General features: G+C 42.0%; 1 protein-coding gene across 1 annotated transcript in view; it reads right to left on the minus strand.

Moving 5' to 3' along the window:
* VIT (vitrin) overlaps positions 1-16,256 on the minus strand; it is a 118,715-nt gene extending 102,459 nt beyond the window's left edge. Inside the window, exon 1 of the mRNA XM_061156308.1 lies at positions 16,056-16,256. The gene's annotated coding sequence lies outside the window, so the exon portion shown is untranslated. The remainder of the gene's footprint in view (positions 1-16,055) is intronic.
* Between the last annotated feature and the right edge of the window lie 1,987 nt (positions 16,257-18,243).

Consider the following 18,243-nt stretch of genomic DNA (forward strand, 5'->3'; position numbering starts at 1 on the left):
CCAGGTATTCTGAGTGCAGAGGTCCAGTATTTCATTTCACTACTTGGCATAGATATTTCATAATAAGCAAGTGCGCTTCCCTCATCTACATTCTGATTTGGTTGGTCTGAGTTGAAATCAATATTGTTTTAAAGTTCCCCAGGTGACTCCGCTGTGCAACCAGAATTCAGAACTTTTGCTGTTGGGGATGTGGTGATGGCATAAAGGGTAGATGATTAAATAGTCCTGGGGTATGAGGATTGGAAGAGGCTTCAATTAGCTTAACTGGAGATTGGAAAACAACGAGGGGTGAGGGAAGGACAGGACATAAGAGACAGAGGAGCTTCAGGAACTGGGAGCTGCTGGGCCAGGGTGGGAGAGGAGTCAGACTGTTAGAGAGGAAAGAAGGGGCCATGTCAGTCTTGAATGTCATGCCTGAAGAATGTGGAATTGATCCTTTAAGCAATAGGGAGACATGGAAGGCTTAAAAATTATTTTTGCATTCATCATTTTTAATAAGCCCCCTTGAGGCTTTCACGAGCCACTCACTTGAAGAAAATCTACCCTAGTGGATATGTAGGATTTATGTAAGGCTAGTGTTTGTCTGAGCTATGGTGCTACGTGGGGGAGCACCTAACAATGCCCTTTGTCCACAAGGCAGAAAGAACCAGTGTTCATTTGGAAACATTTAGTAGTTATGAGAGGCTTGTGCTATATTTTCAAAATGCCAAAAATCCCTCGAGGACAGACATCTCTGAATGGGGGAGGCCACATCTGTAGCCTTGCTTGCTCCACCTCTGCCTGATATAAAGCCTCAGCCATTTGTCAGTGATGTGGGTTGATCTGGTGAGGATGGAAAAAGGAAGGCTGGCACTAAGAGGGGCCTTTACAATGGGGAGGTGGCCTCAGCCTGCATGTAAAAGTTTATACAGATCGTATTCCTTTGGACTAAGCCCATAACACTGCATTTCCTGTTGCCATGACATCAGTGGTCACTGTTACAAACCCGAGGATTCTGCGAAGAAAGAGAATGAGCCAGAGAGGATAGTGGTTTTTCTTATTTCCCTTCTTGTTCCAGTTCTTTCATTCTTTTATCTCAAGGAAATGCCTAAAGAAAAGTGCAAGTCAATCAGGCAAGGAAGGCAGGGAAAATTTTGCTTTTTCTCAATATCAAGGCTCCTAAGAATACACCAGACTCCTTGAAGATATGCTTAGAATCTGAGTCAAGCTGTCTGGACTGGACACTGTTATTGCCTGGCAGAGTACCTGCTAGCTGGCGTCCTCCTTCCTAACACAACCCCAACTTGTTGAAGGGAGTGAATGCCACCAGAGGGCTCCAAGGAAGCGGGTCCATCCCAGCTTCTGTTGTGGATCTGACTCCAAGTCTATGCCAAGGATGATTCCATATATGTATATATTCCACCTTGCTGGTGGTTGCTTCAGGACTGTAAGCTTGAGCCCATCAGCACAGGGCCCTCGCCAGTTGACCATGACTACTCAAGGGGCGGGCTGTGTCCCAAGTTGAATCAGACCAATAGAAAGGGAAAACTTAAATTCTTTGTTTTTCAGGATAAGGTTCTCCTGTTGGACATGAATAAGGGGGTGGGTTGTTACCAGTATGCTGGCAGCCATGTTGTGACCATGAGGCAAGTTAGACTGAGGATAAAGCCAGCACAAAAAGGAGGCAGGCAGCCAAATGAATCAGAGAAATGAAGCTGGATCTCTGATTGTCTCATGCTTGGAGGCTGGGGCTACCCCTGGACTACCTATTCTGTGAGATAACAAATTTCCCTTTTTGGGGGGCTTACGGCTGAAAGATTATCCCTGACTGCTTTCTAACTCACCGTGCCTGGCCATCCAGTGAATTCAACTAGGGAAGACTGTAATGATATGGGTTTATATCAGAATCTGCAGAGTGTTTTCTCAACAATTCTCTCATCCAAACCACCTAAGATCCTCTGGAGGCAGATGTAGATATTATCTACATTATCATTCTTATAATTCAGAGCAGTGAAGTGACTTGCCTGAGATCACACAGCTTATATCTAAGAACCGTGGCAGCCACTGAGAAAGAAAAACATGATCTGCATGCCTGGGATGCTCTGGGTAGAAAAATGGGAGAAGGAGACCCAGAAATCATGCTGTCAGAATGTCCCTGTGGAGTTCTTGATGTACTTGTGACCATGGTTCATGACAAGGGGTGATTTTGCCCCCCAAGGAAGACTTGTCAAAGTTTGAAGACATTTCTGGTTGTCACAACCTGGGGTGGAGATGCTATTGGCATCTAGCAGGTAGAGACCAGGGATGCTGCTAAAGAACCTACAGCATACAGGACAACGTCCACAACAAAGAATTGTTCAGGGACTTCATAGGTGGTCCAGTGGTTAAGAATTCACTTTGCAACGCAGGAGATGCAGGTTTGATCCCTGGTTGGAGAACTAAGATCCTACATGCCGCAGAGCAACTAAGCCCATGAGCTGCAACTATAGTGTCAGGGTTGAGAAACTCTGATTTAAGAGAACGTTCATTTTTTCAGTGTATGTATCAGAATCTTACTGATGTTCCAATCTAGGAATTTTCCATAAATATTATAGGTAATTTTTTTTTGATGGTTAAAGTGTATACTACTCAAGATCCCTTTTCCGAGATCATTTTTGATCACTATATCATTAAGGGAAAATCCTAAAGCAACGATATTCACCCCTGGGAAGCTGAGTGGATTAAAAGGCTCTTATGCATGTGTTCGATAATTGATATAGGCCTATGCCATGAGATTCATTGATCCATGTGGCATGTTTCTACATGTCACAGAACCAAAAAAGGAAAGCCCATCCTGGTGTGTGTGTTTCAGAGCATCATTTTGTACCTCGTTAAGAACCTGACATATGGTAATGCTTACCACATCCACAAAGGCTTCGACCAATAGTGATTTCCAGTGAGGTTGCAAACAGTAATTATGTTTCTGAAGTGGTAGTTTAGATCTTATATTGCCAGTGGGAAAAAATACTAGCTTCCAGGCATGCCCCCAAATGAGCTCTAAAGAACTCCTTCCAAGAGTTATTTATCCTCCGTAATGGAAGGGGGCAGGAAGAGCAGTAAATCTGGAGGGGGACAGGCAGAGGGCCTCAGTAAAAGGCCAGGTGGACCATGACTGCTCTTTGTAGTTACTCTGGAAACCGTTCTCACTTTAAATGGTTCTCATGGAAGCTCTGGAAGACGAGTTTCTCTCATCAGCAGCATCTTTACCTAATACATTTGACACTGGCTTAGCTTTCTTCCTCCCAGCAAGTTCTCTCCCCTGGGCTCTGAGGTTTGTGGTTGCCAAGGGGCCGTCCACTGTTGAATCTGGAGCTGGGTATTTGGTTCAGTCCAACCGGGATCCCCAGGGCTTTAATTGGCCCAAATGCTCTGTGCTTTTTTGGTCTGCCTTCAATTCTGAGGCCCAGAAAAACATTTTTGGGTCTGGCACAGCCTTCCAGCTGAGCTAGGAAGATGAGGGTGTGTCTGCAAGGTCCGTAGTGTTTTGCTGTCGGCCTCTTGGTAAAGAGTAGGTTAGTCTCAGATGACAGGGTCCAGCTCTCTGGCTGCGACCATGAGGCAGGCATGGGGCTGCGGGTCCCAGTGCATTCCTGGGACCCGCTGGAATTCCTGGGACCAGCAACCAGAGGCTTGGGGAGAGTGGGGCTTGTGGAGAAGGACTGAAACTGAGGCTGAGCTATTGATGGCTCTGAAGGATTAAGTCCCAGAAATTGGTGGGGACCAGCAGAAGAAAGAGAGTCGTTTAGAAGCAGGAGACCCAGATCTCCAATGGGAGCCATGTGGCCTCATGCTCCAGAGGTCCCCTGGGCCCATTCCCAGCTCTGTCCACTGTGGCTGAGCTGTCTGGTGGCCTGGATGTGGGATTGGTCCTTTGTTCCTCTTGAAGGAAAATTTTGGAAGCTTATAGTCCACTCAAATAATAACAATCACATCATTTGTTGAATGCTCACCATATGTTATACATTGCACCGGTGTGATTTTATTTATTATGGTGATCCCATCAGGTCACTACTATTGTACCCATTTTTCAGGGTAGGAAATTGAGGCTCAGAAAACTTTAGCAAGCAATCAAACTTTAGTAAGCTGTAATTAAGTTATGGAATAGGTATGTAATAGAATCCAGGCCTCAAACACTTAACCCCACTCACTACCATGTTACCATCAAAAGATGGTTTTCCCTTCCTTTTTGTCTTGATGCATCTATCCTAGGCTTTTTGAAAATGTTCTGTGGACAATAGCTTAGAGGCATACTGTGAAATACATAGATATGTGACAAAATAGTCTTAGTTATGAGGATTAAGAGATTTTTTTTGTTGTTTGAGAGTCATATTTGAACCTGAACTCACACACAGCTTTCTCCTTCTCACAAATGTTATTTAGAGTAAAGTGATGCACCAGGCCTATTTTTAAGTTTAACCAGGCATAACACACCCATCTAAATAAACATTTGAGAGTATTGTCATTGGCTGTGTAATGGGATGTTAAAATGGGATGAGCCTTTGTCTAAGTTTCAGCTGAAACCAAGTGCCAACTACTTCCCTGCTCCTAAGTGGTCTCCTTGCAGCTTCTCTCACCATTGCCTGAGCGGGTGGAAGTGGGGAGACCACTGGCTCCCTTTCTGCATCTGGGGAGGCAGAGGAGGAGGGAACATGCCAACAACTATTTCTGAAGAAACCCTGCTCTCTAATCTCCAGCTACCCTCTTGGCTTCTACAACCACCTGTGTTGTATCTGGAGCGGGACGGATAGCCAGGGTCCTGGTTTTTGGTTACGTCCTTTGGAAGGCCAGCTTGGATGCCCAGTGACCAGCTGAAATGACTGAGTACCTGTGTCCATGGACTTGAGGGCACAGTGGACTCCTGATTAAGACAAAGAGGGAATAGTTCCTGGCAAACAAGACTACCTGTGTCAGAGTCAGCCAGGGGTGGCTCCCGGTGCCTCCCAAGCTGGGCCCAGGGAGGGCTCAGCAAAGGGCAGCAGAAAGCCACTGGACATTGCTCACCAGCTGCCCAGTGGCTGGGGGAGGAACTGTAAGCCCCCCAGCCAGAGCAAACTCAAATGAAATAACATCTGGGAACCACAGGCAAGGCGTCACTAGCAAAGTCAGGGGCATTTTCAAAGAACCCATAGACGTGCTCCCATGGGGACAAGAAACAGTGGTATATGCCTGCCAAGCCCAGGGAACCTGGATGCCAACTCAGAACAGTGCCAACCAGTGAGGCCCTCTGTCACCTTTATCTTTCCTCTCTGCCTCTTCAACTCTGGAACTGAAAAAGCTACCATTAGCAGTTAAGGGGAAGAGTGGTAAAGATGCAATGCAGAGAAGGAAAATGCAAGCCTGCCTTTTCCCATTGCAGAAAGCAAGCCTGGAATGGGGGATGAAATTGTGAATGCCATTTGCAAGTTTTTAAGAATTACCTAAGTATCACTTCCACATTAATGACTGAACTGAGATTGTTGGCAGGTGTAATGTGAGCAAGCTCTTTTAAAACACTCTGAGCATGGGACCTACTCAGATTTCTTCCAGGGCAGAAGCAGGAACTGTCCATAGCCAGTGTGTGAGTGGACATTTGGGGGTGTCTGGGTAAAATCTGGGAGCATTAGGATGGTACCCTCTGTGTCTGCTTTCCAAAGGACACCCTGGATCTCACCTCTTTTCTTCCTCCCCCAGCCTGCTCCCAAGTGTGGTCCAACCTCAGGGCCTTTGCACTTACTCTTCCCCCCTAAGAATCCAGAAAGGTTGCTCCCTGGCTTCCTTCACCTCTTTCTCAGTTTAAATGTCCCTTTATCAGACATTTATTGAACCACACATTGCAAATCATCACTGCTCTGTCCAGCCCCCTTATCCCACTTCCTGAAGTTTTTTTCACAGCCCATATCACCACCAGACTTAGACCTCTTATGTCTGTTTGCCCAGGCTGGCAGCTCTAGGAGAATGGAGACTATTTTGTTCACTGTTCCCAAGCACATCGAATTGTAGATGGTACATGGCAGTAATCCAATAAATATTTGTTTTGCTGTCATTGAATAGCTCTGCTTCCCCAGATTCCTTTTATTGTTCAGAGTACAGATCTATTCACCATATTCTAAAAGTGAATCTGGTCTGGGCAAGTTGACTTGTACCTTTATGTCCCAAGCATGTTTTCTCTGTCTGGGCTATAAAGGGGCCCAGAGGGACAGATTCACTTCTCACTGAGATGCCAGTGACCTGATCCCTTGGAAACTGTACATTGGGTGCCCCCAAAGGAATAGTTCCCCTCCTTTTTATTTCTGAGAAGAAAAAATGCAGACATAGAATTCCTTCTCCCCATAGCCTGAAGGGTGATTTTTATGAATTTTTACCACATGTCCACACAAAACGTTAGCCTTTCTCTCACTATGGGAAAGAATTTGAGCAATTTTTACTAGAGTCTTGTCAAGGTAGAGACCCTTATCAGGGAAAATGATTTTCTGAAGCCGCCTGAATTGTAAGGCAGTACGATTCTTTCTTGATATTGATTTAAAAAAAAAAATTGGAGTATAGTTGCTTTACACGGCGATGTCAGTTTCCACTGTACAGTGAAGTGAAGCAGCCATATGTATACATCTCCCCTCTTTTTCAGATTTCCTTCCCATTTAGGTCACTACAGATCCCCGAATCGAGTTCCCTGTGCTATACTATAAGTTCTCTTTAGTTATCTATTTTATAAGTAGACGTGCATATATACCGACCCCAATCTCCCAATTCATTCCCCCTGCCTTTGCCTTCTGGTGTCCATATGTTTATTCTCTGTGTCTCTATTTGTTTTGCAAATAAGATCACCTATGCTGTTTTTCTAGATTACACATATGTGTGTTAATAATTAGTACTTTGATTCTTTCTGTGACTAATTACCAGTTTAACCCTAGAATGGAGATAAAGGATAACTTTTGGGAACTGGCTACTCAAAGAACTTGATAATGAGGCCCTGCTCCTTGGCCTTGCCCCTGAGAGTCTTCCCAACACACCAGAAAAGTGATTCTTAAGTCAGAAAATTATTCAAGAGTGACAGAAATAAAAACCCTCTCTTCCTAACAGCTTTCCCCTGTGACTTCCTGACCTCCACTCCATTCCATCAATATTACTGGGAAGTCTATGTTTGCAAAGAGGAATGATTTTCTTAGAAATTTGACTTGGCTTGAAAATTGTATTTTTAGGGATGGCAAAATTAATTTGGTGCAGCAATAAAAGAACCAAGACCATGTATAATTGTTACCTGGTAGACTGATGATGTGAGCTCTGAAACTAGAATGCTTGGGTTTGGAGTTGAGCATCACCGGCTGTGTGACACTGGACAACTTACTTCTCAGTGCTTAGTTTTCTGATCTGTATAATGGGAATCATGATCACCTATCTCCTATGGTAGCTTTTAGGATTAAATGAGTTGACAGATGAAAAGGGCTTAGAACAGTGCCTGGTACATAAAACTAACTCTCTAAGTGTTGGCGTATTTACTGTTGTTAGGGTGATGGTTAATCATGATTACTATTATCATCAACATTCTCATAACCATCCTCCTACAAAACATGGCCCATTCAGGCTTTAGGATTTAGCAGAGGTAAAGCCACAAGTTGAATCTCTCCAGTAAGATTCTGCCAGGATTTGTTGTTGTTCAGTTGCTAAGTTGTATCTGACTCTTTGCGACCCCACGCACTGCAGCATGCCAGGCTCCCCTGTCCTTCACTATCCCAGAGTTTGCTCAGATTCATGTCCACTGAGTTGATGATGCTATCTAACCATCTCATCCTCTGCCATCCTCTTCTCCTTTTGCCTTCAGTCTTTCTCAACATCAGGGTCTTTTCCAATGAGTCGTCTCTTCACATCAGGTGGCCAAAGTATTGGGGCTTCAACTTCAGCATCAATCCTTCCAATGAATATTCAGGGTTGATTTCCTTTAGGATTGACTGGTTTGATCTCCTTGATGTCCAAGGGACTCTCAAGAGTCTTCTCCAGCACTACAATTCGAAAGCATCAATTCGGTGCTTAGCCTTCTTTATGGTCCAACTCTCCCATACATGACTACTGGAAAGACCATAGCTTTGACTATACAGACCTTTGTTGACAGAGTGATATCTCTGCTTTTTAATATACTGTCTAGGTTTGTCAAAGCTTTCCTTCCAAGGAGCAAGTGTCTTTTAATTTCATGGCTGTAGTCACCGTCCACAGTGATTTTGGAGCCCAAGAAAATAAAGTTTTTCACTGTTTCCACTTTTTCCCCATCTATTTGCCATGAAGTGATGGGACTTGATGTCATTATCTTAGGTTTTTGAATATTGAGTTTTAAGCCAGTTTTTTCACTCTCCTCTTTCATCCTCATCAACAGACTCCGTAGTTCCTCTTCTGCCAATAGAGTGGTATCATCTACATATCTGAGGTTATTGATATTTCCCCTGGCAATCTTGATTCAAGCTTGTGATTCATCCAGCCTGGCATATTGCATGATGTACTTTGCATTTAAGTTAAAGAAACAGCGTGACAATATATAGCCTTGTCATACTCCTTTCCCAATTTTGAACCAATCAGTTGTTCCATGTCCAGTTCTAACTGTTGCTTCTTGATCTGCATACAGGTTTCTCAGGAGGCAAGTAAGGTGGTCTGGTATTCCCATCTCTTTAAGAATTTTCTAGAGTTTGTTTAGATCTACACTGTCAAAGGCTTTTACATAGTGAATAAAGCAGAAGTAGATGCTTTTCCTGGAATTCTCTTGCTTTCGCTATGATCCAACGAATGTTGGTCTCTGGTTTCTCTGCCTTTTCTAAACCCAGCTTGTACATCTAGAAGTTCTCTGTTCATGCACTGCTGAAGCCTAGCTTGAAGGATTTTGAGCATAACCTTACTAGTGAAATGAGCATAATTATATGGGAGTTTGAACATTCTTTGGCATTGCCCTTCTTTGGGATGGGATGAAAACTGACCTTTTCCAGTCCTGTGGCCACTGCTGAATTTTCCAAATTTGCTGGCATATTGAATGCAGCATGTTCACAGCATCATCTTTTAGGATTTTAAATAGCTCAGCTAGAATTTATTGCCTCCACTACGCTTGTTTGTAGTAATGCTCCCTAAGGCTCATTTGACTTCAGACTCCAGGATATCAGGCTCTAGGTGAGTGATCACACCATCATGATTATCTGGGTTGTAAATACCTTTTTTGAATAGTTCTGCTATGTATTCTTGCCACCTCTTTTTAATTTCTTCTGCTTCTATTAGGTCCTTACCATTTCTGTTTTTCATCGTGCCCATCCTTACGTGAAATATTCCTTTCATCTCTCCAATTTTCTTGAAGAGATCTCTAGTCTTTCCCATTCTAATTTTTCCCTCTACTTCTTTACACTGTTCATATAAGAAGGCCTTCTTTTCTTGCTCCTCTCTGGAGCTCTGCATTAAGTTGGGTATATCTTTCCTTTTCTCCCTTGCTTTTTGCTCTTCTTTCCTCAGCCATGTGTGAAGCCTCTTTGGACAACCAATTTGCCTTCTTACATTTCTTTTTCTTGGGGATGGTTTTGGTCACTGCCTCCAGTACAATGTTATGAACCTCTGTCCATAGTTCTTCAGGCACTCTGTCTACTAGATCTAATCCCTTGAACCTATTCATCACCTCTACTGTGTCATCATAAGTGATTTGATTTAGGTCGTGCCTTCCTGGTATGGCCTAGTGATTTTCCCTACTTTCTTCAATTTAAACCTAAATTTTGCAAAAAGGAGCTGATGATCTGAGCCACAGTCAGCTCCAGGTCTTGTTTTTGAAAGAGTTTCTCCATCTTCTGCTGCAAAAAATACAGTCAATCTGATTTTCGTATTGACCATTTGGTGATGTCTATGTTTAGAGTTGTGTTGTTGGAAAAGGGTGTTTGCTATGACCAGTGTATCCTCTTGACAAAACTCTGTTAGACTTTGCCCTGCTTCATTTTATATACTCCAAGGCCAAACTTGCCTGTTACTCTAGGTATCTCTTGACTTCCTATTTTTGCATTCCAGTCCCCTATGATGAAAAGGATATCTTTTTTTTTTTTTTTTTTTATGTTAGTTCTAGAAGGGCTTGTAGGTCTTTATAGAACTGTTCAGCTTCAGCTTCTTTGGCATCGGTGGTTGGGGCATAGACTTGGATTACTGTGATGTTGAATGGTTTGCCTTGGAAACGAACAGGGATCATTCTGTCATTTTTGAAATTGTACCCAAGTACTGCATTTTGAACTCTTTTGTTGACAAGAGGAATACTCCATTTCTTCTAAAGGATTCTTGCCCACAGTAGTAGATATAATGGTCATCTGAAATAAATTCACCCATTCCCATTCATTTTAGTTCACTGATTTCTAAGATGTCAGTGTTCACTCTTGCCATCTTCTGCTCGACCACATCTAATTTACCTTGATTCATGGACCTAACATTCTAGATTCCTATGCAGTATTGTTCTTTGCATCTTTGTACTTTGCTTTTACCAGACTTTGGCCCAACTGTCTCACTCTTTCTGGAGCTATTAGTAGTTGCCCTCTGATCTTTCCCAGTAGCATAGTGGACATCTTCCAACCTGGGGAGGGCTCATCTTCTGGTATCATAGCTTTTTGTCTTATCATACTGTTCATGGGGTTCTCATGGCAAGAATACTGGAGCGGTCTGCCATTCCCTCCTCCAGTGGAACACGGTTTGTCAGAACTCTCCACTATGACCCATCTGTCTTGGATGGCCCTGCATGGCATGGCTCATAGCTTCATTGGGTTATGCAAGCCTCTTCACCACAAGACTGTGTTCCATGAAGGGGCTGCCAAGGTTTGATTTTAGGATCCTTGGTGAAGGAACTGTGACCATAATTGGGCTGAGTTCTCCTTGAGCCCCAGACAGGGGACAGTTCTGTAGTTTTGTCCCTGCTTTCTCTGCTCAGAGATTTATAGGGATCTTTAGCCCATTCTCATGAAAATCTTCTAGATGACAGCCAGACAATAGGCTCAATTGAACAGCTAGGGAATGTTAAGTAGCGTTCCTAAAAAGAATTGAAAAAAGCATCTTGCAAAGTGACAGTGAAGCAGTGTGTGCATGCTCAGTCACTTCTGTCATGTCTGATTCTTTGCAACCCTATGCACTGTAGCCTGCCAGACTCCTCTGTCCATGGGATTCTCCAGACAAGAGTACTGGAGTGGATTGCCATGCCCTCCTCCAGATCTTCCCAACCCAAGGATCGAACCTGCATCTCTTATGTCTCCTGCATTGGCAGGTAGGTTCTTCAACTAGCGCCACCTGGGAAGCCCCGACATTGATGCAGACATGGGCCTAAATATTTTTTTAAGCTATAAGACCAAAATCAAACACAGCAAAATATTCTCTAAGCTGAATCTAAATCAAATGCATTTTTGCTCTGCTTTGTTTCAAGACCCTGGCTTGTGAATTTGACTCAGGAAGGATTCTGGCATCTCAGTTCCCCTTTCTCCCTCAGGGTATAAGCACCAGAGGAATGCGAGAGTGGATTCCAGTCACAACATCTGCCAGTGGGGGATTTGCTCTTTGCAGGTTGCCACATGATGTGCCGCTTTTATGGGTCTCAACTCCAAGCATCGCCTGGTGCCTGCTGCGTGCATTTTCTAGGCAGCCTGGAGCATTTCTGATGGGCGATCTCTCAGGGTTTCTTTAAAACTTGCAGCCTGTTAAGTGGAAAAGTTTTCTAGTTGATTAAAAACAAGTTCTGAATCCAGTTTCCACAACTGTGTGTTTTGTGGTAACCATAGGAAAATGCAGTCAACAAGACTGAAATAGTCTTTGCTCTATTGAGAATACAATTTTGGCCCTTCACCTCCTGGTCTGTAAAGAACTCACCTAGATGGTCTCAGATTAACTTCAATTTAGGTGTGTGTGTGTGTGTTTTAGTTAAAATTCCCATTGGGTTCTTTTTCAATCTTCTCTGTCCCTTTGCTGAGCTTCTTATTTTGTTCTCCTGATTTGGTTAAATTATTTATCTGTATTTTCTTGTAGCTCTCTGAGCATCTTTAGGAGAATTATTTTGCATTCTTTGTCAGGCAGTTCATGTATCTCCATTTCTTCGGTGTCAGTTACCGGAGGTTTACTGTGTTTCTTTGGAGGCAGTGTGTTTCTCTGATGCTTCATGATGCCCATAGCCTTGTGTGGATATCTATACATTTGAAGAAGTAATCATCTCTTTCCAACTTCATGGACTGACTTCTGTAAGGAAAGACCTTCACCTGCGAGAAGGGGCACACCAGAGTGTACTGTGACCCGTCTAATGGTGCAGGGCTCTAAGTATGGGGGTTGTGAGGAGATGTGATAGCTTGACAGCTCAGGCCACAGCATCAACAACATCGTGGTCCCTGGAGAGGAGGGCAGAGGATCCACAGTGGCTGCAAGGGCTGTGGGAGTCCTCAGTGATGCCTTTAGAGGCTGGGGATCAGTGTAGGCAGTAGCAGTGGCTTGAGCCAGGAGTGTGCATACACTGGGTTGCAGGGTCAGCTGTCTGTAGGGTTGAGAGCCAGGGTTGGTAGCAAGGGTCAGGGCCCCTGGCTGTCAGCAAACACCCCTGTCGCTGCAGGATCTCCCCATGGGGTGTACACAGCAGCACAATCTGGTGATGGAAGTTGGGCTGGGGGGCACAGGTACAGAGCTGGAGGAACTAGTTGCAGGAGAACCCCACAGTCCAGGCCAATGTAGGAATCAGGCCCTGGCTGTCTTGTGCAGTCCTGTGCCTTAATGAAACTTTAAGAGCTGGCACTATCAGAAAGCCATTTCCGATGGGGAGCCACGACTGGCCCTGGTCTCTCACTCGTTTCTTGCCCCATTCTCTGCCTGAGCAGAAGCTGCTCACTGCCACCTGCACAGGGAATGTTCACGTCTGTAGAAACTAGCAAATTCTCTGTGCACTTCTCTCTCTCAGCGTATATGTGTTCAGGGAGCCAGGAATTTTACCACCTTTTGCAAGCCACAGGGAAACACAAGTTTTGGCAGCCAGAAGGGGACCTTTGGAGATTCTCAAAATACAGACATCACAGAATAGCTGTGCCTCTCTTGATTTAATATTTGTTGAAATATTGATTAGTTCAGATCTCCTGCAAGATAGCAAGAATTTTCTAATAATTGAAAAAAAAATTTTGGGGCTGTATCACATGGCATTTGGGATTTTAGTTCCCCAATCAGGGATCAAACCTGCACCCCCTGCATTGGAAGCACAGAATCTTAACTGCTGGACCACCAGGGAAGTCCCAAATTTCTATTAATTATATTAAGATCACATAGTTCCATGTATCTATTTGCTTACTACATCCAAAGAGTTAATGTTTAAAAGTTTGAAGAGGATTGCAAATGATTTCTTTAACAGCTGATTTAAGTTCTTCATTCCAGTCCCATACCATAAAAAATTACTTGCTAACATTTGGGTACTGACCAAGCTATAACAACTTGTACCAGCTACAAGTTGAAGTTTTTTTTTTTGCCACAGCCCTATGAGGTAACCACTAATAGTAGACTCTTTTTACAGATGAGAAAACTGAGGCCCAGAAGGTTTACAAAATTTGCCAAAGGTAACACATTTAAGAAGTGTCAGAACCTCCTGCCTGACAAGCCCCTTACAGGATCCATAGCGTAGGAGGGCCACCTGGCTTTTTACTTTACCTAAATTTAGATATTTGACATTATCGCCACATGAGGTCATACAGTCATAGAAATGCACCAGAGAACTAAAAGAAGTCAGAACCACACTGTCCTCTATGGAAAGATAAGTGTAAATATACATCTACATATATTTATTTATACACAGGATTATACATACACACATACATGTATACACACTGGATTATATTTCATTTAGCATAAAGTTATATTACTTTTCATTTTTGAGTGTGCTGAAGTCTTTAGTTAGGTGAGCACAGACATTTTCAATATATTGTAGGTTCCATTACCCTGTTTTGATTTTGTATCAATAGTATACAGAGAGTCTCAACAGTGAAATTGTTCTGGCCATGGCTTAACATTGAAGATATTCCAGTGAATAGAACCATAGGATTAGGAAGGCAATTTCGTCACTTCTTTTGTGAGGAAATGGAGACACAGAGATGTTGAGTAACCTCCCCAGGGTCACACAGCTAGAAAGCCCTCCACTGACCGAGCAGTGAGCTCTGTCCTGCACCCACTGCTCTTGATCGCTGGCTCGTGCCTCCAAACTAGCCAGGAGAGGCTAAGCCGCACATGTGGGCATTGTTGTAGCAACATCCTAGAGGCCACGAAATGTTTATTTCACAACCAGTGACTCCTTCCCATGCATTCTTTTTTTCTTTTTTTTTTAATATCTGGGAAGAATGGTTCCATTTCTTTAGAACTTTTCACATTTCAAAACCCTTTTAAACGGAGAATCCATATTGAACCCCCTAGCCATCCTGGGAAGAAGGGTTGTATGCAGGCATTGCTTTTTGTATTTTTCAGACGGAGAAACAAAAGTCAAAAACTGTTACACACCTTTCTCAAGATAACACCACCAAACAGTGACAGAGCTGTGACTGTAATTTAGGGCTCCTGGCTTGGGACATGGCACGGAACCACGCCACTTTCCTGTCTAGCAGTATGTCTTACAGGAATTACAGATGGGAACAGCACAAGCATTTTTGTTCTCCTGATGCTATTCATAAACCATTCTCAAACCCAGTGTATTTTCACTGAAAGAAACTATTCTTCATGTGATCAACAACTTGGCAAAAAAGATAATTAGATCGTCTAACCGCTATTCATAAAGTAAATGCTATGTCAGGATAGATATTAAGCACTTTCAAAGTTCCTACCGTATTTCCTTTCAGGGGTGAGGTATAAGATATATTTAAATGAAGCTTAGTCTGGGAAACCAGCATATTGCAATTAAAAATGCAGCCCTTGTAGCCTTGCAATTCTTTGTCTAAAGTCCTTCAACAAAAGAGGGTATTTTAATTCAATAAATAAAAGACAGGCACTTCCAGCTTTCCTATGGGTGGAGTAGCTACTGCTTGCAGTTCGTACACGCACAACAGAGAAAATACACAAACAAATAGTATTTGATTTTTTCTTGGCTACAGGCGATTTTCATCTTTCAAGAGACCGAAGGAAAAACAACCTTAGAAACTTACCACCAAAACTTCCAAATTTATTGCAACACAACGTAATGGCAAAATGCTATTTTCTTAGTGCTCATATTTTTGAATAACCACCATGGCCAAAAATGCCTGGTTTTATATTTACAATAAACCCAAAGAAAATCTTGAATTCCACTCTCAAAGCTGGGGATGGCAAAGATGCCGTGGGTTGTTCAGAGCAAACCATCGCGTCTAATTATTCAATCTTATCCTCTCTGTTTAACCTGAGCTTGAGGCATTTATTTCATGTTTATACTGGTTTAACACAAATCATGCTTGAAAGAGATTTCGTATCCTGTTTCCCTGTGTAAAGTTGGGCTACAATAGAAGACTTAACAATGCCGGCTGTTTCTTGGGCTTATCAGTTAAAGAAACATTCAACCTAACAAAATACTTCCAGTGTAAACAAGATACAAAATCACACATGTAGCCACATTCCTCCAAGATCTGTCTGAATTACAGAGAAGTATAGATCTACTCTAAATAATTTCTCTTTTAACTTAGCATCAAAATGCCCGTATCTGCTTTTCCTTCATTGTTATAAGCAATTTGTTCTGCTGCTATTATATTCCACATAGGAAGTAAGGTATAATATGGGGTAATAATAGATTTAAACGTACTTTAAAGTTCTGCACAAACATTATACTTTTCAACTTATTTTAACCACAATTAAGTTGGTTTAAAAGATACAGTGAAAATCTTGTTCTAATCTTACCTCAGCACAATTTATTTAGAGTTGATATATGTATATTAGTTGTTTCCAAAGATGTCAATTACCATTCAATTCTCCTGAGACTGAAATTTGTATAGACTGATTACTTGGTCAAGGGATGTATTCTAGTTTCTTAATGATAAAAATATTTTCATGTTTTTATAACAAGAAATGGAAAGCAAACTATCTAAATAACGTAGCAATTCATTAGAACATACCTTGTTTGAAGAAAGCAAATTTTTTTCAAAACTTTTCCACCACAGAGAACGGATATCCCTTTTTCCTTAAGCTTTTCTGCATCACAGATCCCATCCAAATTATTCTAAAGAAGAAACAAGAAGAGGTCCAAGCACCTTTTCTTTTCTGAGAGGAGCTAATCAAACATTCCTATCAAACTCTCAGCACTTTGAAAAGCACATTTTACACTACATACACACACACACACACACACACACTCACACTCACACACACTGCTTCTCACACTGGTTTTAGTACTGAATTAGGCGGTCCTCTTTTAAATTTCCACTCCCACTTTTTTTTTTTTCTTTTGGGGTAAGGATTTCTAAATATTCTTTCTAGCCCAAAGCACACATTTCCAGCAAGCAAATTCTACAATTAGAAATTCTAAAAAGTAGCAGAGAAGCACCTAGATAAGATGGAAAAATTTTAAGTATACTTTAAAATTGTCTTAAGCAGGGCAATTATATTTTCTCTTTCTTTTTTCAAATGCTGGCAAACAGCTGGATTAGATTGTATAAAGAAATAAAACTGTACAAACACTACTGAGCTGGTTCTATTGGACTCTCACTTTTGGAGTAGAAATAATTTTCCTACATGTTAAAGCTGTTTTTTGGTTTAGTTCACTTTGGTCCTTTTTGCATTTTGGCAAGTTTAACAAAATGACTGTAGTCTATGCTGCTGGGAACAGGACAGAAGATAATAACAGTGGGAAGCAAAACCTGACTCGTGTTTCAAAAAAACAAATGATGGATAGCTCACAACGTAAGTGCAATCTGCAGGATTTTATTTATTTACATATTAGTGCCATCAATTAAACTGAAGGGATTCAGGCCCAAAACATACATGAGCATATCACAACATCTTAAAAACAGACCATAAAAAAGTACATCTGACACTCCTGGAGATTCAGATGTTTATCAGTCTGACAGCTTCTTCTCTTCAGCTAGGGTGGGAGGGAGCCCTGGGCCGGTCCTCTGCCTGCCTGGGACTATGCACTCACCCAGCCCAGCCCAAGGAGGAGAATCTTCCCCACGAAGGACCCCTGGGGGTTGCTCCGGTTTGAACCTTTTCCCTTGTTTGGTTCTGCATTTTCTCAACCCTGGAGACTTCCCTGGCGACCCAGTGGCTAAGACTCTGCCCTTCCACTGCAAGGGGCATGGCTTTCATCCCTGGTCAGGAAACTAAGATCCCGTATGCTGCACAACACAGCCAAAACATTAAAAAAAAAAACTCGATTCTATTTCTTCCTTAAAATCCTAGGTCCATTGGTGGTAAGGATGGTATTGCCACATGGAAGATGCCCTGTCCCATCCTTTGAGGGAAGGTTTGGATGAAAGGGCAGTCCAAATATAATTAATATTGATACTATTTCTATTAGTGTTAATAGTGCTAATTACCATTTATGCAATACTTATGCTGGGAATGGTGATAAATCCTCTACATATATCAACTCATTTAATAGATAGAACAACCTACAGGGGTTGTTACCATTACTTTCACACTACAGATAAGAGAAGGGAGGCTCAAAGAGATTGATTGACTTTCCCAGGTTCAGCTGGCTGGAAAGGTAAGAACTGAGGTTCAAATTCAAAGTTGGCTCACCCTTAGGCAATGTGCTGTGTTAGGGCTGAGAGCTTCTTTTCTTTCATTTGTTTAACTTGTTTTCTTATGGTGAATAAGGCGGAATCAAATGTAAACGTACTGAAAGCATAAGAAGAGATGCTCAAAGTGAAGTGGAAATTGAAAAACAATGTTTGTGGTGATAGAAAGATTTGGAAATACATAGTGATGGTTGTACTTCGCTATGTGTATAATTAATGCTAATGAAATAATTAGCAAAATGGCAAAATTTTTGTTGTACATATTTGCCACAATAATAAACAGTATTAAAAAAGAGAGAAATTCTCCTTTAAGATAAGCAATGAAATATCACTTTTTAATGTTGATTAAATAATTTTGATTATTTTTTAAATGTCTCCAAGAGCTCAGGAAATTCTTTTCATTTCCCAGAGATTCAGTTCTCTTATTTTTAAAAATTTGTATCTGTTTTTTTAAAAATTTAATTGAAGTATAGTTGAGGTACAGTGTTGTGTTAGTTTCAGATGTACAGCAAATTGAATCACTTTTATATATACCTGCATCCTCTCTTAGGTTCTTTTCCCACAT

This window comes from Dama dama, chromosome 11 (assembly GCF_033118175.1).
Source record: "Dama dama isolate Ldn47 chromosome 11, ASM3311817v1, whole genome shotgun sequence".
Classification (NCBI taxonomy): domain Eukaryota; kingdom Metazoa; phylum Chordata; class Mammalia; order Artiodactyla; family Cervidae; genus Dama; species Dama dama.